This window comes from Euleptes europaea, chromosome 14, assembly GCF_029931775.1.
Source record: "Euleptes europaea isolate rEulEur1 chromosome 14, rEulEur1.hap1, whole genome shotgun sequence".
Classification (NCBI taxonomy): Eukaryota; Metazoa; Chordata; class Lepidosauria; order Squamata; family Sphaerodactylidae; genus Euleptes; species Euleptes europaea.
In genome coordinates, this window is record NC_079325.1 from 17,443,955 (window position 1) to 17,467,661 (window position 23,707).

Consider the following 23,707-nt stretch of genomic DNA (forward strand, 5'->3'; position numbering starts at 1 on the left):
TGGTACTACTTAGCTGTTCATTCATAGTGTAAATTCCATCTAGCTTAGATACTAATATTCCAGTTACCAATCATAAAAAGTTGATATGGGGAGGTTGGTGCTAGTTCCCTTTCAAAACCTAAAGATCCTTGTTTCCAAAAAGTCATTAATGATTTATTGTGCTTTGAGGGCAGAAAGACTCTCCTAGTTATGATGTACATTCCATTGTGGTGGTGGTGGTGGTTTATTTTGTTATATTTCTGCTCAGCTTTTCAGACCGATGGGCTCCCAAAGAGGTTTACAGTTAAACCTCAGCATTAATATACAGTACAAGTAATGTCAGGTAGATACCTATGTTAGTCTGCAGTAGTAGAATAAAACTCAAGTCCAGTAGCATTTTGGAGACCAACATAATTTTCTAGGGTGTAAGCTTGCATGAGTCAAAAGCTTACCTTGTCAGATACAAATAAGAATCCAGATCAGAAGGCGGGAGGGAGGATTTTTACCAAGAAGGGCAAGTTGGAGTCAGGCTGAAGAGGGATAATGCAAAATGTAACCAGCTTGATTAGAGCAAGGAGATATGGATAGAGGTAGGAAATGCAGAAAATTAGCATCTGTAATGAGATAAGAATCCTTTGTCCTTATTTTGCTAGGAGGGAGTCCATTGTCCTGAATTTGTTAATGAATTCTACTTCGGAAATCTCATGTTATAATCTCCCTTTGAAGCTTCTCTGTAGGAGAACTGCCACTCTTGGGTCAGCAGTGGAAAGTCCTGGAAGATTAAAATGTTCTCCCACTGGTTTCTGAGTATCGTGATTTTTAATGTCATGTTTATGTCTGATATAAATGGTCATTCAGAGGAAGATTACAACGTGGGACTGTGGAACTAGAATTTGTTAATGATTTAAGGAAAATGACCCCCCCATTCCCTAATTGCCCCATTCCCACAGATAAGTGTGAGTTGTTCTAAAATTATATCTATCCTTTCATAACAGGTGTAATACTCTGATCCTGGAAATCACTGGATTAAATCTAACACCTGACATGAACTCAGAAAGTTGTCTTTGGCATCACCTGCACCATCTGCAATATAGGGGTAGTACTAACCTCCCTTTCAGGGCTTTTGTAAGAATAATTGCAGTAAGATAATGTGTTTGAAGTGTGAAAACACTAAATTAATGCATGTTATTATTAGTGTAATATTGTGACTCCTACTGATTTCTGGGGGTGGGAATAAGCATCAGACTCCCCTATAACTAGATTCTGTGGAGCAGAAGATAGTATGTATATGTTTAAAGAGACTATAGAACTCATGGAACTCCTCGCGTTTCACTCTTTTTCAGTTTTTGGTTTCTTTCTTAATGCTAATGTGGGGGTGGTTATTTAGAATCATCTTCAGTACATGTCTGGGAATGATGGTTAAATGTAGATGAGTTTGTTCTTCTGGGTGTCTGTAAACTGGATGCCTGTGAAACTGTCATTTTGGGACCATTTGTCATGACTCTGTAGCTGTAATATTACAAGAAGAAGCTCAGAGATGTGAACAGTTACGCCTTGTAAAAACCAAGGGCTGATTCAGCCATGCAAAAGGGGAGGGGAAGCAGATGTTGGACTGCGTGCACTGAGCCCTTGTTTAGAGCAAATGAACAAACTTGGGAGTTTACGGAACATAGAGAGCCACACTTTAGACTGGGGAGTAATTATAATTTTATGACAGCTAGGACATTGCCAGTGTTTATTTTATTATTTGTTTGCCTATGTTTTTATCTCCCTTTTCAGACAAAAGTTGTCTCCCAAGGAGGCCCATCTCAATTCAATTTCAAGGAATAACACTGGTGTTGGGGACATAAATGAACATAAGATGCAGACCCTGCCTTACATATTAAAACGGAGGGATGACCAGTTCCATGCTGATGAGGTTCTGCCTTTAATCCAGGGCTGTTGCTCTAATTATCTTCCATTGAATTTCACAGAACTTAGAATATAAGAACATAAGAAAAGCCCTGCTGGATCAGACCAAGGTGCATCAAGTCCAGCAGTCTGTTCACACAGTGGCCAACCAGGTGCCTCTAGGAAGCCCACAAACAAGATGACTGCAGCAGCACCATCCTGCCTGTGTTCCACAGCACCTAGTATAATAGGCATGCTCCTCTGATCCTCGAGAGAATAGGTTTGCATCATGACTAGTAGCCATGCATAGCCCTCTCCTCCATGAACATGTCCACTCCCCTCTTAAAGCTTTCCAAGTTGGCAGCCATCACCCCATCCTAGGGCAGGAAGTTCCACAATTTAACTATGCATTGGGTGAAGAAACACTCCCTTTTATCTGTTTTGAATCTTTCACCCTCCAGCTTCAGCAGATGACCCCACGTTCTGGTATTATGAGAGAGGGAGAAACTTCAGAGTCTGCATGTTAGAGAGACAGTCCTGTTTCTGCAGCTCTAAGAATTAGGGATCCTGGAAAAAGAACCAGTCATTGCAACATATAAAAACATCATCAACTACAACCCCCAAAACTTAAAAACATTTTTTTTTACAAAAAATTGGTGCACTGAGCTGATTTTGAAAGTGTTTTTCGGGTAAGAAGACACGTGCACAACTGCATATTTAGGCAGCGCAGAAACACACTTACCTTTGAGGGTCCTGAAGATATTGGGAGAAGCTTCGGCTGGGGGGGGGGATAGAGAGTGCTGGGGTGGGCAGGTAGAGAGGGCTGGGGTAGGGGGGCAGAGACAGACAGAGTTATGAGGTGGGAGGGCAGAAAGAGGTGGAGAAGTAGGGGGAGAGTGGAGGAAACAAAGGTAGGGATTGCCTCGTCCCCGCAAGTTTCTTGTGGGTTTCCACTTATGTTTTCTATTTCTGTCGGCATTTCTCCTCCCCCCCCCCCTTTCCCAGCTTAAGGTCTGATGGGTTGGATCTAGCCGGCTTTTTCATTCATTGTTGCCCCATTTTCCTTCATACTACAGGCTGCCATTCCACATGACTTTTGTACATGCAGGACTGATGACTCTCAGCATAGACTTTTTTAGTGGTCAAAGAGGACGCTTCCTTCCTTTTACAACAGCAAGAAAGCTGGTTGGATCCAACCCTATATTAGCTTTTGTATATCAAGAAAAAATCCTGATTGAGGATTATCATGTACCTTTTATTTTATACTACCAAATCAGTTCCAAGAATGTGCTATGAGCAGTTCCTGCATGCCTCTTTAAAATATATATTGTTAATGAATTTTTACTGCATATATGAAGCTGCCTCCAACTGAATCAGATCAATCTAGTGGAGTATTGTTCACTCTGGTTGACAGCTGCTCTTCAGGGTCTTAGAGAAGGCCCTTTCTCAACAGAGCTCTTGCTACCACAGAACCTTTAAGCAAGGATTGAACATGGGCCCTTCTGTATGCAAATCATGTACTTTGCTTCTGATCCACAGCTCCTTCCATAAGCATCGTCACATTGTCTATTTATCTAGCTTGCTTACGGCCTTATAAAACTCTCCGTCAGTTTTTCTCTGCTTAAATCATTTTCCCTCTTCTCATTTAGTTAGTTTTGCTATCACTTTTTTTGGGAACATTAATAATCAACATCGTATATACTTGATAAGACCCTCTACATAAATTAATATTCCCTATAGTTGAAGTGCAGGGTTAGAGGGGTTTCTTATCAAGGACGTGGGAGGTGGAATCACTCCTGCAACTGATGATAGTTTTCCCCCCCTTTCCTCCTGAGAGTTAGGGGCAACTTGAAAGTGAGATCACTGATGATGGTTGTATGCATACTCATCTCACCTTTACCGCTAGTAAAAATGTTTCAGAATTGTTTTAAACATCTGCAAAGACTATGTGAGCAGTGGCAAAGTTGAGCAGAAGAGAGAGGCCTTGGAAATGCAATTATACAGAGGAATATAGAAAATGGCACTTTTATGGAAATGAGTATTACATTTTCTACCAGCTCAGGGTGGCATACATTGTTCTCCCATCTCCCTTGCATTCTTACAACAGCCCTATGAGTAGGGTTGCCAACCTCCAGGTACTAGCTGGAGATCTGCTATTACAACTGATCTCTAGCCGATAGAGATCAGTTCACCTGGAGAAAATGGCTGCTTTGACAATTGGACTCTATGGCATTGAAGTCCCTTCCCAAACCCCACCCTCCTCAGGCTTCGCCCCCAAAACCTCCCACCGGTGGCGAAGAGGGACCTGGCGACCCTACCTGTGAGGCAGATTACACTGAGAAAAAGTAACTGGCATAAGGTCACGCAGGTTGTTTCATGGCTGAGAAGGGATTTGGGACTTGCGTCTTTCAGACTGAGGGCCAACACCGCATGTTACATTTTCTCATGAGTTTGTGCAGCTCCAAACTGGGACAAATAACTCCCTGCAGGGCCATTGTGGCTCAAGGAAACCATGTGGGGAGGAAGGCAGAAGCTGCCTTCTCTCTCGCCCTCCCCCATGCCATGGTCCTGAGCAGAATCAGACCCTTGGATAGGGCAGGGCGGGGGGCACTTTCACAAACCTGAGATTCAGGAATCCCAGTAACAGCACAACATTTCGCTTGTGTTGCAACATAATTAACATGGTTTTCCTGAGATTGCTGAATCACAGGGTCATAGAAAGGCACATTTATGGGACTTTTAAAAAGAATACTTCCCTACATGCCTTTGCAGACACAAGGGAGGAAAACTGAATGAGGCCCCCTGCCCAAAAAAAGAACCTGTCTCGGACTGATCATCAGGTTTCCCACAATTTTGGTTTCTATCTAAAAAGTAGATCCAAGGGGGAGAAAATCAAAATTCTGTTGCAATATCCACCCTAATAGGATTCTGCTAACATACCTAATACTTTCAAGTGAAGTTCCAATACTTTGGCACTTCATATGAGAACTTTTTTTTTGTTTTGTGAATGAAGATAGGAAAGATTCTTCATGAATATATGTCGAAGATGATGAACTGTCCTATATGCTGCGTAATAGCTGCTGATGAAGATTAGAGTTGAAACTGGTCCAGCAATTTTTATTAGCTCATGAATGAATTTGAGACCATTTGATTTGTAAATTACTGCTTCAAAGACTGGTTATACTTTGAATTTTTCTACTACACGGATAGGTTATTATTTTGTTTCAGTTGCATGTATCTATATTATGGATATTATATTTAAAGATGCTAGTTAGACTGAATTAATACATATTATTAGGGCAACCTTTGAGACAACAGTACATAAGGACATAAGAAAAGCCCTGCTGGATCAGACCAAGGCCCATCAAGTCCAGCAGTCTGTTCACACAGTGGCCAACCAGGTGCCTCTAGGAAGCCCACAAACAAGACGACTGCAGCAGCACCATCCTGCCTGTGCTCCACAGCACCTAAGATAATAGGCATGCTCCTCTGATACTGGAGAGAATAGGTATGCATGATGACTAGTATCCATTTTGACTGGTAGCCATGGATATCCCTATCCTTCATGTCAACTCCCCTCTTAAAGCCTTCCATATTAGCAGCCATCATCCCATCCTAGGGCAGGGAGTTTCACAATTTAACTATGTGTTGTGTGAAGAAATATTTCCTTTTACCTGTTTTGTGTTGACGGCCTGTTAGCTTTCAGACATCGGGGATCCAACAGAACATGGCTGATTCCCCACCCAACCCTCTACTCTTTGTCAGTTTTACAGCATGTGCTTTCAGACATTGGGGATCAAACAGAGCTGGGCTGATTTCCCACCCTCCCCTTTTACAGTCCTCTTAGAGGCATGAAAACCTTTTTTCCTGTTTGCGAGTGCAAGATTACCGATTGAATGATGAAATGGAAATGTCAGTGCAAGTGTTTTTATGTTCTTATGATCCCTGAAGTGAGGTAGCCAGTAACAAATTGGGGGGAGGTGTCCAGACCCTTCTCTGCTTTTGGCTGTAAAATGGCCACTCGGTTCAGTTAAAATGAAAGAATCTCACTGCTTGGCTAGCGGGGGCTGGTGACATTTCAAAAAAATTACACTGAGGCCAATTACAAAGCAGCATTTTCGGGGGGAGGGACTAAGAAGCTCTGTATTTTCTCTGGGGATGCATAATTGGTTACAAGGTATTCCTGAAATTTCATTGGAGGGAATGCCCCTGTGCATGGTGTTTTCAAATGGAGAATTCAAATGGATTGAGAATTCAAATGGAATTACTGTGCATCTACAGAGCAGCAAATCCAACGCAAACTTCCCATGCATAAAAGATCATTGACAAGAGAACATGTCAGTGGAACCAGAAATTGGTTGGGCTGTGGCAGGATCCAGGCAAATGGTTCCTCAACCTGGATCTTTTTCAGGAAATCTCTCACCATTTCAGGACTCCTCGTTAGACCTCTGTTCCTTGAGGTAGTCCTCCCCTCACTTTGTTTTGATGTCTGCATTCAGGTACTGTTGCAAATTGAGGTTTCTAACACTTGGACATGATTCAAAATCAATGAATCTCAGTAACAAGATGGGGTTTGTTTCTAGCCCTCAAACCGATATTTGAATCTAGGATTAAACCATAGTATATAATTCTAGAATGTGAGCAAGAAACTAACCCCAGTTCGTTAGAGCGCCCCATTTTAGATGTCGCAACACAGTGAGGCTAGATCAAAGACTTCCTGGAAGACTTCAGACTTGGTTCTTCATGCAAGGAGAAGGAAAGCGTGAACACAAGAATAAATCAAGTTGTTGTGAACAAGGTTTCCATGTGACCTCTGAACATAAACCTTGGAAGCAATGACTGTCCTCTTCTACATCCTCCTTCAATTTCTTCAAATGGAGGATTATTTTTTCTGATTCTTTGTTGAAGGAAGTCTTTGTTGCAGAAAGGGAGACCTGGTGGAATAAAGTCATAGAATCCAGTGTAGTGGAGAGGAGTTGTAGGATCCAACTCACAATCTTTCAGCCTATGAAGATACACTATTTTTCTTGTTGGATGTTAGAGGTACCAGAAGAGGGTAGTGGAAAATTAGTTGGAAGATGCCCTCTAATTCTTGCTTATCCCTTGTAATAATCCCAGGCTGGGTACTGAACCTGAGACTTTCATGCATCCCATATGCTCTGCTCCTGTGCTATGGTTCTTCACATAGTGGTCCTGTACTTTGCTTGTGCATAAAGGTACTTTCTTTCTCACTTGGGAGTTTGCTGAAACTCCCCTGGCCACCCATCTTCCTGCAGACTCGCCTGCTGGGGGGTTGTGTTTCTGAACTGCATACCGATGGTGGACTTGTGTCATGTTTTCAAAGGACTTGGGGAGCACTGATGAAGACATCATCTATTTGTGGTGTTTGTTCCTCTGTTGCCTCCGTATTGGATCTTGTGGGTGTTACTGCAGCTGTGCATGTCGGTAATGATCCTTACACTAAATGTTTCCGGTCTGCTGTGTTCCCTGGAGGATCTTGTCAGCTTCAGCTGAACGGAGGCCTGCTTTGAGTGATTTAACATGGCGTAAGCAATCTGCATATGCCATGTGTGTGTGAGAGAGGGAGAAGCTGGCGTTGGTATTGCATTATTTTATTAGAGTTTCAAAGTTGATATTAAGTGGACATGATTTCTTCCTATGGACCATTAATTTTGTTTTATTGCTGGACTGATGGCCATTACCCCTTCTTGCCAATACATTCCTCCATTAGGCTTGTACAATTAACAAAATATGAGCTGTTTAAGGCATTGCTTTGAACAGCGGGTTAGTGAGAGGCAAGGGTGGGCGAGGAGGGATTTATATAAATAGTTTGTGACCATGTGAGGTCATGGGTGAGAGACAGAGTCTGTTTTAGATTTCATATTGATTGCATTGATTTTTAAAAATAGAAAAATACAAAATACAAAACAAACATGATAGAAAACTATCACAAAGTATTAAAATGTGTTCTGTATTATTACAATTATCAATTCTCAATAAACTTATGTGATTGTACACTAGCGTATCTGAGACTTTTATGCTATGTTAATTTAGTCAATTGAACTACTGTCCAAATCCTGAAGAGCCAATAATTTATGGGGGGCGGGATTTCTTGTGATTTCCAGTATGAAGCAATACATTTCTTTTTGATGTAACAGCTATTAACTCTTTCTCTCTAGCATAAACATAGTATTTCAGATAGTGCAACAGTATTACCATTATCAATATAGTCTCAACATGGCCACACCTGTGGATATGTAAATCCATAGATTGGATTCATGAATAGACAACACAGTTCTTTCTACAAACCCGAAAAATGCCCCAGGTTTGCAGAAAAATCTGAAATCTTAAAAAAAAAACACCTACAAATATTGGGGGGTTAGAACTTATCAAAATAATAGAAGCAGCTCCTGTAGCTTTAAGAAACCACTTCCTTCAGTGACCATTGCTAGTCAGCCACAATAATATTGCCAACATTTCAGGGAGATGCTCTGTTTAACAGGATGCTTTTCAGTCTGCACAGTCAACCAGAAACCTTCCTGTGGAAAAGCCCCACTTAGCCCCACCCACTTTCTAAAGCACTAGGCAGGCTGCGGGAAAGGTGTGTTGGCAGGCATTATGATGCCCATGGGCACCACATTGGGGGCTCCTGCCTTAGACCAACAAGATCTTTGGGGTATGAGATTTTGACAATAAAAGTTCTCTTTGTCAGATGGTCAATAGGGACTTGGATGGGAGAGTCACAGGTCTGAGTCCTGACATTCTAGGCACTGTACTGGGTTGTCTCTTCTATAACACTGGAAATATCTCCATATAATGGTGTAAATGGCATCTTTGACAATCCTATGGTATCTTTAATGCGACAAAACTTTATATGCTATGCCAATCATAAAAAAAATCTACTGTAGCAAATGCTGCTCTAAAACTAGTTTACTTTCAAAGCTATCGGCGCATGAAATAAAATGTGAAATCTAAGGAACAAGTTGACTTTGTTCTCACAACAATCGTTTTATTTTTAAACCAGCTGCAATTTTAAGCTGACACTCTCTTTCTGTAAATTAGAACAAGATTGTTGACCCTCTTCGCAATCTTGATCTGGCTATGAAAGTTAGGGGAAATGACAAAGCAAATGAAAATGCTTCCTCCACCCACCAGTTAAGGATTGAGCAGAGGCATTCGCGAGGATTGATCTGTATAGGACTAAAACAAACTGAACTGAGGGGTGTGACCTCAATTCTTACTCTCCGATAGTATCAACACAGGACTGGGGTGACCGCTCCTGCTTTCTTTGCTCCTGGATACCAGAATTCCCAGGATGGAGGACCAGTTCAAATGTTATTCCTCCCATACTGAGGATAAACTACCTGCATAACATTTAGCAGCTGGAATACTGAACTCAGACAGTCACAGGTGTTAAAGAACACACACCTGAGAACAGTCTCCAACAGCTTATCCAATCACAGCTGAAGCCAGTTTTGGAGTCTGGCACTGCACATTTGTCTAGCTTAGTGTTTTTCAAACTTTCTACCTTCAGGGATCTTGTCTGCTGAGGAGTCCCTCTGTATTGCCCCCCTAACTGCATTCTGAGGTGGTAGAGTCCTAGCAAGGCTAAAGCGCAAGTAGTTTCCCCCCCATGTTAAATGTTGCAGTGAACTACCTTTATTCCTGGACTCTTGAGCCTTTCCTTACTCAGTGTCCTTTATTCTATCAATAGGTACTTTCTGGAGTTAAATTCTGAAGCTTTGTTCCCTCTCGCGCTGATCTGCTGCAAAGGATCTCTGACTCGTAAGTCGCCACAATCGGTATTTTGTACAGAGTTTTCACTGAGGTTGAAGGTTAAAGATTATACTGGTAGTTTGACATCTGCCTGCACCATGACAAGTACAGAGGGACTAAACAAAGAAGCAGTTGGCGTTTTTAAATTTAGTGAAATTCTAATTAGAATATGTCTGAATGTGACAAAGCAGCTCTAAAATGGAATGTCGTATTTAATTAGTCTTTATTGATTCTGCTTTATGGAACACTTTGTATTTTGCCTGTGCAATTAGCTCTACAGCTGCATAGGACTGGAGAATCTGACATTTGTTATGGGGTTTGCTCTGGAATTGTCGGCAGGCATCCTCCCAACCAGCACTGTGGAAAGGGGAGTTCTGCTTCTTACACCAGTGACTGATTGGCTTGACTTTTCTTGACGTGTGTGTGTGTGTTATGCAGGCCATTTCTCTTGCTGTGTGCACTCCATTTTGGTTTCCATTGCACGGTTCGTAAATTGATGCCATTTCTCTGATCATTCTATGTTCGCTTGACAAAACTTGGCTGAGTGTCAGTTTTCCAGTCTTCTCAGTGGACAGAAGTCCGTTCACCCTCTTTTCTCTCCCACTTCCCAATGCTGAATTTAGCAAAACAAAAAGAATCCTGTATTTTTTCAGCCTGCAGTGGATCTTTAGAGCCACCTATGTCAGCCTATGTATTGATCAAACCCAAACCAACCAAATAATCCATTAACAAAAGCCCCATTAGGGGACTGTGGCAGAATCCATGTTTTGAATACAGAAGGCCCTAGGTTCGATTCTTGGCTAAAAGGATCAGGTAGTCGGTGATGCGCAAGACCTCCTGAGGACTTAGAGAGCCGCTGCCCGTCAGAGTTGACAATACTGACCTTGATTTGGCTCAGTAAAAGGCAGTGTGATGGGTTCAGGTACCAAGAACTGGAAATGTACAGTGTACATTTGACTTTCATTTATATGTACATTGAATAATTATTGTGTTACATTCAATGCATGTAACAACTGAAGGTGTGATTGAAACCTCACATTTATCCAGGTACTGGTCCCTAGATTCATCTGTAAAATGAATGGGGGTGGCTGTTTCTTACAAACAGGTGTACATGCATACATGCAGGCCATAATGTGTGAACAGGGCTTACGTCTCACATGGTACTGAGGTAAAAACTGGGGTTGTTCTGCAAGGCCAGGTGCACCAATACTCAGGAAATATGAACAAGATTTATTCTCTGTGCGTAAACTCAAGCCAGTCATTCTCTCTCAGCCAGCCTACTATGTAAGGTTGTCGTGAGGAAGGAGGAGAGAAGCATGTATGCTGCCCTGAGATCTTTAGAGAAAAAGCATAAAACTCCTCATAAAGGCAAAAACTTACACATTCAGTATATACAAACATAAACAACTGTGATGTACAATCTTTCTTTGGCCAATATGAGATCCAAAAAGGACCAGATGCGTTTCAGCCTGGATAGGCCTTCCTCACTGCTTGATGTGTCCACATCCTTAAGAACCCGGCATACACCAGTAGGTGAGACAGTGAAGCCAGGTTCTAATGTATAAGAAATAAAGAAATTCACAGGGAGCTTCACTGTACTAGAAGGGCTTTTAGATATTTCTTACTGCCCATTATGTTATGATTATAATATTAGGATGTGTGATAAATTATAATTTTATACTGACCACTGAGGAAGGCCTATCCAGGCCGAAACGTGTCTGGTCCTTTTTGGATCTCATATTGGTCAAAGAAAGATTGTACATCGCAGTTGTTTATGTTTGTATATACTGAATATGTAAGTTTTTGCCTTTACTAGGAGTTTTATGCTTTTAATCTACATGTGCATCTTATTTAAATTTATATATTTGTAATTTTAACATTTTCCAGCTCAACCTCTTTGGTTTTCAATCAGTATTTTGGTTGAGTTCCATCAGGATTCCCCCCCCCCTTTTGTTGTTTTTTCATCTTTAGAGAAAAGCCTGGGTGCAACAAATGAAATACATAAGAGCATTTGCATTTGTGGCAAAGAAACCTCCAATATCCCTTGTGGTGTCACCAACATTGCAGTAGCTCAGGAGAACAGAGCCTTCAGCAGCACAATGTACATAGTTCTGCTTTTGTGAGGGGAGGGGAAATTGACAGTTTGGATGAGATTAAAATGTAGCAGGGAAGTGTAAATGCTGGAAGGCCAGAAGTGGTTATGCTGAAGGAACACAATGGGTTGAGTCCCGTAACTGCAAGGTAGGGTTGACCAGCTAACCACGCAAAGCTTTTCCCCTCACAGATGTATCTCCATGTCAGGAAAATCTTTCCCCCTGTCTCAGGCTGCTACTAAAAGGGACAACCGAAGGACCTAGAGTGGGATGGTGGAGGCTGAACTTCACACAGCGATTTGAGCAAACCGACCAGTTCTTTGGCTCTGGGCTTCTAGTACTGTTTGAACAATGCTCTGGCTCCTAACCAGTTTGTGGAAATATATGATGAATAACTGTTACCGGCAATCATCATCACTTCCAAGCAAAAATAGACAGGCTGTGATGAGTATTTGAATAAATCATAAGAACGGCTAACCTGATACCACATAAGATCGTGCAGTTGGCTGAGCAAGGAGTGCACTCAGGCTTGACCCTGCGTGGCTCGAATGGTACAGTGCTTGCTTAGGGAGCCGGTGATTAAAAGCTGCTGCAGCAGACCGACTGCGTCTCACAGGCAGTCCCTTCCATTCTCCCACCTCTGTTGTACTACTCTAAGATCCACTTCAAGGATCACAATAACAAAGCGTCTCTCTGTCTGCCTGGCTGAAGGGGAAAGGTTACACAATGCGAGTCTGTTTCCTTTTAACAAGAGTTTTTGGTTGTATTAATACATAAATAAGTAGAACTTGGCTCATCCCATGATGTGGGATAATTTCTCTCTAGCTCTCTCCCTCTCCCTCTCTCTCTCTCAACACGTGAAGTTCTTCTTTCTTCCTCTTGTAAATATTCATCTGTGTTAATTTCTTCTTATGGGTGAAATGGTTTGTCCTGACCGTTTAAATAGTTTACAGGTTATTTGAAGGAGCATTTGTCAGAGGGCTTCTCTTTCCTCTTGAGGGACTAATACCATGTTCTGTCAGTAGGTGTCACTATTTGTAGCTTCTCTCAATGGAATAAGCCTGTGCTTCCATCTGTCATTAGGTGCTGCATTTGTTCTTAAGGACTAGTTCAGTGCTCTGTAATTCGGTATTTTAGCAGGATAAAACAAACATACCCATTGAGGGAATAGTGGGGTAGGGGAAATGGGATGCCCCCCACAAGCCCTTGTGGGTCCTCCACTTGTAGATGTATAATTCTACCCCTCCTCAGCAAAATACACTTGCCATTTCAGATGCTGAGTCTTAGGTTAGGCGTTTGAGTGCTTGCAGTTCTCCCACAACCAATTCTCGTGCCGGGGCAACAGTGTCTGGATGATTCAGCATCAGCTGTGCAGGCTCTTTAGATAAACTGCAGCATCTATGAAGGCTTTAAATTAGAGATGGTCTGACTGAGGAAGAAGAAAGCATCTGGTTGCAATTACATTTTTCATCTGCCTATTCTAACATGTACTACTTTATTTACTGGATAATGGAAGCCCATCCCTGTTTTAATTGGATGGCATTTCTCTGTCTGTACCCTGATAACATTTAAGTGAAGAATCCAACGAGTTCCTGAATTTCAAGGAAACTTTTCAGTGTTTCACAGCATAATAAATTCTACTACTGCAGCCACAACAAACAGGAAAGGCTTCTCAGAGAGGTCTTTGGCTTCTCTGTGTTCCTGGTTTCAATCATGGGTGGAGGGAATTTTGTGTATTTTCTTTTATTCTATGACTGGGATCAGAACAGGAACACACATTTATGATTCATGCATGTGCTTAGCTTTTTCTCAGAGACAGCCTTGACAAGTGAGCCCCCTCAAAATACCTTTCAAATGGAAATAAATTTTAAAAATCATTTTTTGTTTTGCTATGAAACCTTTTGGAAATGGATATCTGAGGAGGGAGAGAAATAGGCAGCTTCATCTGTGTGTGTTGACATCTTAAAAGCTTTTAGGGTGAACACTGAATTTCTTGCTAAATTTCTTTCCTTTTAAAAAACTCTTTGTCCTCTTGGAAAAAGTAGTTTACATAGAGTAATATTTAAAAGGTATCCCGTTAGAGTTCCAAATGAGATTAAATCACCCATTTATGAAATGGAAGAAAACCCCACACAAATAAGCCAGCTGTCAGAGAGTTCACCAAAGGCACATCAGAAAAGGAGTATTTTACTTGACTCCTGAACACCAGGTATAAAAGCACTACTGAAATCCCAGAGACTTCAAGGAAGAGCTATCCCTGCAAGGAAGAGCTATCCCTGCTCAATTCCTGTCAAGTTTCAGAAGATCTTTAGAGTTTGAAGCACTAGAGAAGGGCCTCTATGAAGATCTAAAAGGCTTAGCAGATGCATCCAGAAACCAGTGCACTTCTTAACCTGTCTTGTGCCAGCTAGTGATGCTAGCGTGGTGTAGTGGTTAAGGACGGTGTACTCTAATCTGGAGAACCGGGTTTGATTCCCCACTCCTCCACATGAGTGGCGGACTCTAATCTGGTGAACCAGATTGGTTTTCCCACTCGAACCCACGAAGCCAGCTGGGTGACCTTGGGCTAGTCAAAGTTCTCCAAACTCACTCAGCTCCACCTACCTCACTAGGTGTCTGTTGTGGGTACAGGAAGGGAAGGTGATTGTAAGCCGGTTTGAGACTCCTTAATGGTAAAGAAAATTGGGGTATAAAAAGCCCAACTCTTCTTCTAAAGAGATTGTTGGGCGTAAAAAGACTAAGTAAGAATTCTGCAGCCGGAAAGGCAGAAGAGAGAGACTGTTGGCCATGTGACTCACTATGACGCATCGTTGAAAAATGTATAAGTAGAACTTATTTCTTTACCAGCCTCCACGTCATGCGTTATTGTTACAGACTTTTGAATTAACACGAGCCCTTTGAAATGAACATGTACATCTTGCGGCAATAAGGCTGTTTTGTTCCAGAGGGCTTTTGGTGGAGGGGAGGCTGTTTGGGCTGTGTTCTTTTTAAAACACAGTTTATTAATTTAAACTTTTTAGATTGTGTATTGGTTTTAACTTGTTGCTAGACACATAGGCCGTTCGTGTCCTTGCAGTTTCCCGCTCTGAAGGAAGGTCATCTTGTGATCATTGGGTGTTTCTCGCTCCCATTGCTTGGAGAGGCAGGACGAAGTTTAAATTAACTTCCTGTCTCGGGGCGAGGAACGCCCACAGATCCAGTTTTTCTCCTGCCTCCACGGAGAGAGGACGCCCCAGCCTTCGCTGGGACTAGCATTGCAATTTAAAAAGATTTTTTCCCTACCTCTTTCTCCTCCGGAATTGTTCCTTCCCTCCCTCCTTCTGTATTTCCCTGTCTGCGTTCCCCCCCGTTTGTCTTTAGCACCCGCCCGGACCTTAGCGGCTTCGGCTGCATTGCTCCTGCGTTAGGGCAGAGCCGGCTGTGGGAGAGAGGCCAAGATGGCCGCCTCCGCGGGCCGTTCGGAAGAAGTTGAGCTTCTTTCCGATAATGATAGGGACGCAGCCCTTAAAGTTATTTCTGCCGCCGGCCGCCCCGGCGGACTCGCGGCACGAGAATCAGGGGAAGATGTTCCAGTCCCCCCCCAAGCCCGACAATGGCGGCGCCGCACCGGATGCGGCTGGGAAGAAGAAAGACAAAAAGAGCGGGAACAGGACGACCCGCCGCCGCCATCTTAAGAGGAGTGCCGCATCAACCTCTAAGGTCCTTGCCGGTTCCTCCTCCAACAAGCGGGCAGACTCTTCGAAGGGTAAAGTACCCCCCCCCTCGGCCGAGGGTGGGGCCCCTGATAATACCCCCTTGACTGAGGAACGGGTTCAATCTTTAATTAAAAGCACCTTTGAGGATCATTTCCTTAAGCTGCAAGCCCTTGTTCTCACGGCCCAGAAGGGAGAATCTAGCACCCAGGTTGGGGACCCCCATAACTTGGAATCCTCCTCCCAATCCTCTTCCCAATCCTCTACATCCTCTCAAGAGGATCCAGCCTGCAGCCAACCCAAACCACAATGGTTAACTAAGGCTGCTCTCAAGTCTAAGTCCAAGAGACCCGACCTAACCATTAGGGATGATGATTCTGTGGCCAGCCGGGAATTTATACCCGAGGAATTGGAGGAGGGAGAATTCATTTCTGATGAAGAGCTTCCCTCCACTCAACAACAGCAACCCAGACTTTTTCAACTTGAAGACTACCAGTCTCTCTTGGCTAAGGCTTTATTCGCCCTAGACCTCCTAAGCGAGCCTGAAACCCCTGAAGAGCCTCAATCCAAGGTCAAACGCAGGGGGTGCAAGGATTATTTTCCTCAGGGAGACTCTCATATTGTTAAGGTTCCTCTCCCTGTACATTTTGAAAACCTTATAAGAGCAGAATGGGATAAACCCCTACACAATAAGCAGTTTTCAGGCTCTGCCAAAAAATTATATGACCTGGCTCCATACGCCATGGAGCTGTTAGAGCTCCCCGTAGTGGACGCCGCAGTAACTGCGCTCCAAACCTCAGATTTTTTCACAGAGGATGGGGGAGGTTTTATCAAAGATATGTTAGATAGAAAGATGGATTTCCTTTCTAGGAAGGTACATGAGGCATCCGCACTAGCCATACAGGTTAACACCACCACTGCCCTGATGGCCCGCGCGACTAATGCTTGGACCAAGAAGCTAATCAAACTCCTTCCCACTGCGGATAAGAGAGTAGCCGAGGGCTTATCTAGAGTTCTGCAAGCCTCTGCCTTCATGGCAGACGCATCCCTGGATGCACTCATCCTTTCCTCCAGAGCAATAGCTTCTAATACAGCTATACGCCGTGCTCTATGGCTCAGACCGTGGCAAGTGGATTACCGTTCCAAGGCCTTACTTTTGGCTCACCCCTTCAAGGGAGGCAAACTGTTCGGGGAAAGGCTAGACAAAATGTTGGTAGATACCAAAGACAAAAACAGGTACATGCTAAAGAACCAACGAAAAGAATCCAGACCCACTCATTATCCTACAACTTTTCGTTCCTTCCATACCCTCCAAAGGTTCAGGCAAGATCAGAGGCGTCCCTCCTGGCCCTCCCAGCGTGGTTCCTTTCGCAGATTTAACCGATTCGGAAGACCACCTCCCTCACAGGCCTTCAAAGGGGACAAGTTTGACAAATTTGACAAGTTCCCCAGAAACAACAAACAATAAGGATCCCGTTGTGGGAGGTAGGCTCCAAGCCTTCCTTCCTCAGTGGATCACCTCTCAGGCTGACTCTTGGGTACTACAATCCATTCAATCCGGCTACCTCATAGAATTTAAGTCTCTTCCCAGAGACGAGTTCCAAACCTCCCCAGTTTATAAAAAACCAGACAAACATAGGATTACCCTAAGGGCCATATCTCACCTACTTCACATAGGGGCAATTGAGGAGGTGCCGCTCCCTGAAAGGTCCACTGGAATATATTCCATATTCTTTACCGTCCCTAAGAGGAACGGCGACTGGAGAGCGATCCTTGATCTTAAATACCTAAACCGCTTTGTCCAGAAGAAAAAATTCCGTATGGAAACCCTCCGGTCCATTCTGGAAGCCCTTCGTCCTGGTGCCCACATGTCTTCAATAGATTTGACCGAAGCTTACCTTCACATTCCCATCCACCCTGCTCATAGGAGGTTTCTCCGCTTCAATTACATGGACTTGCACCTCCAGTTTAGGGCTTTACCTTTTGGTTTGGCTTCTGCACCACGTGTCTTTTCCAAAATATTAGTCACCATCATAGCCTCGCTTCGAAGAGAAGGAATCCAATTACACCCGTATCTTGATGACATCTTAATCTGTGCGCCATCGGCCGCCCTAGCTTCTGATCACACAAACCGTGTAGTTGAATCTCTACAACAACACGGTTTCATCATCAATAAATCCAAGAGCTCCTTGGTCCCATCTCAACGCATCCGCCATCCAGGAGCCTTCATAGACTCCAACCTAAACAAAGTGTTTCTTCCACAGGACAAGGCATCCAAGTTGGCCTTGACAGCAAGGGCATTGGCCAGAGCCCCTCATCATCGTCTCATGACTCTTGCAAGATTCCTTGGTTCGATGATTTCCTGCATCGACTTGGGTCCATGGATCCGCTTCCGCTCCAGACCTCTGCAGAACGCCCTTCAGCCCTTTCAGCTCTTCATCGCCCACAAGATAGACAAACAAATCAACTTGACCACCGATGCCAGAATCTGCCTCAACTGGTGGTCCAACCCCAACAATCTTACAGGCGGCCAATTTTACCTTCATCCTCCACCGATACAGGTATTCACCGACGCCAGCCTCGTGGGCTGGGGAGCAACCGTCGCGGGCACCTTCACCCAGGGCACCTGGTCTCCCTCGGAGTCCAAGATGCATATCAATCTCCTCGAGCTGAAGGCAATCCATCTGGCCCTTCTAAAATTCCAATCCATACTACACCATCAACACGTCCTCATCAGAACGGACAACATGGCCTCCAAGGCCCATATAAACAAGCAGGGCGGGTCAACATCCAGAACACTGAACAAGGAAGCCACCGCCATCCTCGCCTGGGCGGAGAAGCATCTCCTTTCTCTAAAAGCGGAACACATTCAGGGGACCCACAACCTCGAGGCAGATTGGCTGAGTCAACAACCGATCATCGAAGGAGAATGGTCCTTGGATCCCCAGACCTTCCAACAAGTAGCGGAGCTTTTCGGAACACCAGTCCTGGACCTGTTTGCCACTGCTCAGAACCGTCAGGTTCCTCGCTTTTTCTTCAGATTCTTCCACAAGAAAGCGGAGCAAGTGGATGCCCTACTGTCCCCATGGCCATCCTTCCAAGGGTAATACGGAAGATTCGTCAAGAGAAGGCGGACATCATACTAATAGCTCCCAACTGGCCGCGCCGCCCTTGGTTTCCAGCCTTGATGGAACTTTCGGTTCAACCTCCATGGCACATACCAACCATTCGCACTCTTCTCAGACAGGGCCCCATGTACCATCCGGATCCAGGATGGTTTCAATTAACCGCCTGGAGATTGAAAGGAACAGGCTTTTAGCCCTTGGTCTCTCCCAAGAAGTTATCTCCACAATCCTACAGGCTAGACGTCCGTCAACCAACAGAATCTACAATTACACATGGAAGACCTTTGCTAGATGGTGCCTCCGCAAACATACCGACCCTACCTCCCCTTCCCTACCACAATTACTCCAATTTTTACAGGACGGCGTCCAACAAAAGCTCAGAGCTGCTACTCTTCGTAAACAGATTGCGGCCATCGCATCAATCTGCCCTTCTATCGATGGAATCCCCATTTCTTCTCATCCTCAGGTCAAAGCATTCATAAAGGGAGTAGAACAGTCCACTCCTCTGGCGACGCACCGTTTTCCCACCTGGAGACTCAATACAGTATTAACGGCCCTCACTTCCAAACCTTTTGAACCACTGAGGGAAGTTCCTCTAAAATTTCTTAGAATGAAAACCCTTTTCTTAGCAGCTATCACATCTGCCAGACGAGTCTCGGAACTGAAAGCCCTCTCCGTCCGCAAAGACTTATGTGTCTTCCACAAAGATAGAGTGGTTCTCCGAACTGATCCCTCCTTTACTCCCAAAGTTCAATCACGTTTCCATCTAACACAGGACATTAATCTTCCCTCTTTCTGTCCTAACCCTTCCAACCCCAGGGAAGCAGCCTGGCATACTCTGGATCTGCGACGGGCCTTACATGTATATATCTCCAGAACTGCCTCCCTTAGGAAAACTGAATTTCTCTTCATTTCCCTCAACGGTCCCAACAGAGGCCTTCCCATGTCTCGTCAATCGATCAGTTCAACCCTTAGGGACTGCATCAAGGAGGCTTACCTAGCTTCTGGCACCCCGGTGCCTCGGGGCATCACGGCACACTCCTTACGAAGTACCTCCACATCAGCCGCCTTCTTCAAACAGGCATCAATTGAAGAAATTTGTAGGGCCGCCACCTGGTCCAACCCTTCCACATTCAATAGGCACTACCGCATAAACACTTTAGCTTCCGCAGAGGCGGCATTTGGTAGACGCATTCTTCAGCATGTAGTGGAAGATGAGGACTCAGTTCCCCACCCAGAATAAGGGCTCTTGGACATCCCAATGATCACAAGATGACCTTCCTTCAGAGTGGGAAAGGTACATTGTTTACTCACCGAGAAGGTCCTTTCCGCTCTGAAGTAGAAGGTCATCTTGCCCACCCGGAGATGTAGCTCATCTTCCAAGGGTGGCTATCTGTTAGTTAGCCCAACTCCTTTACTTGTTACACAATTATGTTTAAGAGTTTACAAGTTTGTAGTAGTTCATGACATTGATAAGACAACATACAGCCCATGTGGTGTTTTTTCTGTCTCTTTGTTTAATTTGTTACTTGTTTGATCGTCTCTCGTGAGCTCTTAGTAGTAAACTGGATCTGTGGGCGTTCCTCGCCCCGAGACAGGAAGTTAATTTAAACTTCGTCCTGCCTCTCCAAGCAATGGGAGCGAGAAACACCCAATGATCACAAGATGACCTTCTACTTCAGAGCGGAAAGGACCTTCTCGGTGAGTAAACAATGTACCTTTTTGCCCCTCCGTCATCTGCTTATCCGCCTTGAGTCTGAGGCGCTAAGGTGGGGTAGAAATATTTTAACTAAATAAATCAGTAAAAATTTTGAACTGTGTGACGAACCTGTGATGAGCACATTTCGGTTATGCAACCTAGATGTGATTGAAGCATGGATAAAAAAGGCAAAGCATCTAAAGAGGAGTCTGGGATTTCTACAGGGGCACCTTCTGAACAGCTAAGTACAGGAACCAGTTAGGTACATGTATGTAGCATGTGCCTGTCAAGATCCCTGTGGCCAGTGGTGATTGGTATGTGCAAAGCACCTCTGCTTCCCTGCACTTTTCTGTTTTGTTGTGCAGGCAACAATCTTGTGTGGCGGAGAACTGATGCACTTGGGGAGAGAAAATCCTTTTCTTGTTTCTTCTTCACTGCTTCCCCAGAGGCACTGATAACCTTTCTGTTTCGCCTGCATCTTTTCCTAGGTTGGGTTTGGGTTTTTTTTTTGTTTTGTTATCGATCTGGGAAAATTGAGCACACTGAAAGCTTTGAAAGCCAGATTCCCCCACCCCAGCCCTGCTCTGCATTGAAAAAATAGCCGCTCCATAAGCTTGTCCAGCTGTTGGGGAGCTCTGTTTCTCAGTTTCTGCAATTTACGAACCCATGAATTTGACCCTTTGATCATCTCTACAGAGCACAGATGCCAAAGGTCAAGATGGCTTCTGCTAATGCCATGAAGGGGCCTTACAGATGCACATAGAGGCTGTGAGACTGACCTGATGTTCTGTGGGGCTCCCAGATAGCACAAGGAATCCTTCTTATGCTTTTTACTGATGTGATGTTCCAAAGAGCTTTTCTGGAAATAACTCATTTTGGGTGCAATCCTGTAGGTATTATGGGGGGAAAGCATTGCATGCACATGGGGGGGGGGGAACGACACCATGAACTTTAGCACATCTGGGCACAGTTGGAAGGAGCAACTGATTCCTGTTTTTTGGCAGGTAATTCCTGAGTGTGAAAGGAAGAAGAGTTGGTTTTTATATGCTGACTTTCCCTACCACTTAAGGAAGAATCAGACCATCTTACAATATCCTTCTTCCCTTCCTCTCCCCAAAACAGAAACCCTGTGAGGTAGGTGAGGCTGAGAGAGCTGTAAGAGCTATGACTAGCCCATGGTCACCCAGCTGGCCTCATGTGGAGGAGTGGGGAATCAAATCCAGTTCACCAGATTAACCTCTGCCACTCATGTGGAGGAGTGGGGAATCAAACTCAGTTCTCCAGATCAGAGTCCACTGCTCCAAACCACTTCTCTTAACCACTACACCATGTTGGCTATCCCTGGAAGATAGATGTAGAAAAGCCTACATCTCAGCAGCAGTGTGACCTTTGGGGAGAGGTAAAAATTAGGGTTTCTTGAAAACCATGTGGAATAAAAAAGCAATGGTCTAGCTACCCTGATAGCCCAGACTAGCTTGATCTCGTCACAGCACAGAAGCTAAGCAGGTTCCATACTTGGACGGTAGACCACCAAGGAAGTCTGGGGCTGCTGTGCGGAGAAGGGCAATGGCAACCACCTCTGCTCATCCCTTGCCTTGAAAACCCCACAAGATGGAGTTTCATGGGGCCGCCATGAGTTGGCTGTGACTCGACGGCACATTTTACCTTTTGAAAAAAGCAGCGGCAGAGCAAGGGGATTCAAAGCCCAATGCAGTCAGGCATAACTATGGTTAGGCAGATTTTGCAGATTTCACCTGCTCTTGTGCAGTTGTTGCTTTGAGGGAGGATTTGCTGCAGGGAGTGATGGAGCGGCGACAAAACGTTAGAAAACGAAAGCAGGTTATCAGCCCGCCCTGTGTGCACAATCTGATCCTCCCCTCATTCTTTACCCCTTTCCCTTTGGTCCTTGTACTGAAATTTAAAGCCTCAGAAAAAGGCGCTCTAGCTGGTGCAGCAAATGTGCTTGTGGCAACAGAATCCGTGAACAGCAGGAAAGCCCGAGGGCTTCCGAGTAGGGAGCTTGGCAGACTTTTGTTGTTGTTGGGCTAGTTTGCGTAACTGGTTCCCCCCTCCCCTCAAGGTTCCTACCTCATCTGTGAAGCTTCCTTGAGGATTTCTCTTTGAGGATCAGAACCCCTGTCTCTTGCAATAAGGCTCCCCTGTCTAGTTTCTTCAGGCTGTTCAGGAGCCTTTTGAAAAGTCTCCTGTGAAGCCCATCGCGCAGCTGGAAAAGGCAGGAGACCGAGGAGGGATGTGTGCTAAAAATGTGCTATTGAAAAGCAGGATCCAGAGTTTGCAGGTGTTGCCTTCCCAATAAGGATGCCAGCCTCCAGGTAGTAGCTGGAGATTTCCTGCTATTACAGCTGATCTCCAGCCGATCGAGATCCATTCACCTGGAGAAAATGGCAATTGGACTCTATGGCATTGAAGTCCCTCCCCTGTCCAAACCCCACCCTCCTCAAGCTTTGCCCCCAAAATCTCCAGGTATTTCCCAACCTGGAGCTGGCAACCCTGCTTCCCAAACAGGAACGTCTCATACTGGAGCGTGGTGCTAACCTAACTGGGTTAGGCAGCAGCAGCAGTCCCCAATGTGATGCCTTCCCAGTGTTTTTAGGAAATGGGTGGGGCCAGGTAGGGCTTTTGCCCAGCAAGACGTCTGGTTGATTATTGGAGATTAGATTGGCAGAGCAGATTTTTAAAAATACATGTTACTTTGGCAGCAGCTGTCACCACAGCACAAGGAACTACACTGTGTAACTGAAGTTAAGCTGTTTCAGTCATTTTGTGGCTGGCTCCGCCTCCTGAGGCAGCCATTTTTGGCTGCCAATTTGTTATTGTGGCCAGCATGTTGTATCAGAATTCCAAATGTGCCCATAGGCTCGAAAAAGTTCAGGACCCCGGGTTTTTATCCTGTTCCCTCTATGCACAGTGTATGCTTGTCTCACAAATAACACAGGCTACTGCCTGCTGATTATGGGAGGAATGTTTAGCCAGCACACCATTCCCCCAAATGCTATGCAATTGTTTTTCGGTATATCTGTTCTGAAGGAGGCAGTTTGGGAGTTATGCTTATGGATGTTGTAAGCTTTCCCTGGCTACGGCAGATGCAGCTTGGGGTAGCAATTTTCAGTATGAATACAGCATGCTGGGGAAATCATAACTCCAGTGGTGGTATTTGCTAAAAGGAAAACTGCCTGTTAAAAGAATCGCTACCCATTTACATGTCGTTCCACCCTGAGACAAATGCATCTTTGGAAACGTATGTATTATACAGGTACGCTCATTAGAGCCAAGATGGACTTCAGGTGCCTGTCAAGTATGCGCTCAAAGGCAAAGCTAGGATCGCTGGTCTGTAGCACATGAAGCGGCCCTGAGAAACACAGTAAGTGAAATGCAGAGGAAGCTAGGAGCTCTTAAATCCAACTGAAATCAATGGGGCTTGGGGCATTTTTT

General features: G+C 44.6%; 1 protein-coding gene across 4 annotated transcripts in view; it reads left to right on the forward strand.

Moving 5' to 3' along the window:
- Positions 1-23,707, forward strand: part of PKNOX2 (PBX/knotted 1 homeobox 2) — a 379,920-nt gene that overhangs the window by 78,907 nt on the left and 277,306 nt on the right. For 3 of the 4 annotated variants that reach the window (XM_056860518.1, XM_056860521.1, XM_056860519.1), the window contains exon 3: positions 9,584-9,654. The exons of the other annotated variant lie outside the window; for it this stretch is intronic. The gene's annotated coding sequence lies outside the window, so the exon portion shown is untranslated. The remainder of the gene's footprint in view (positions 1-9,583; positions 9,655-23,707) is intronic. 4 annotated transcript variants of the gene reach the window in all.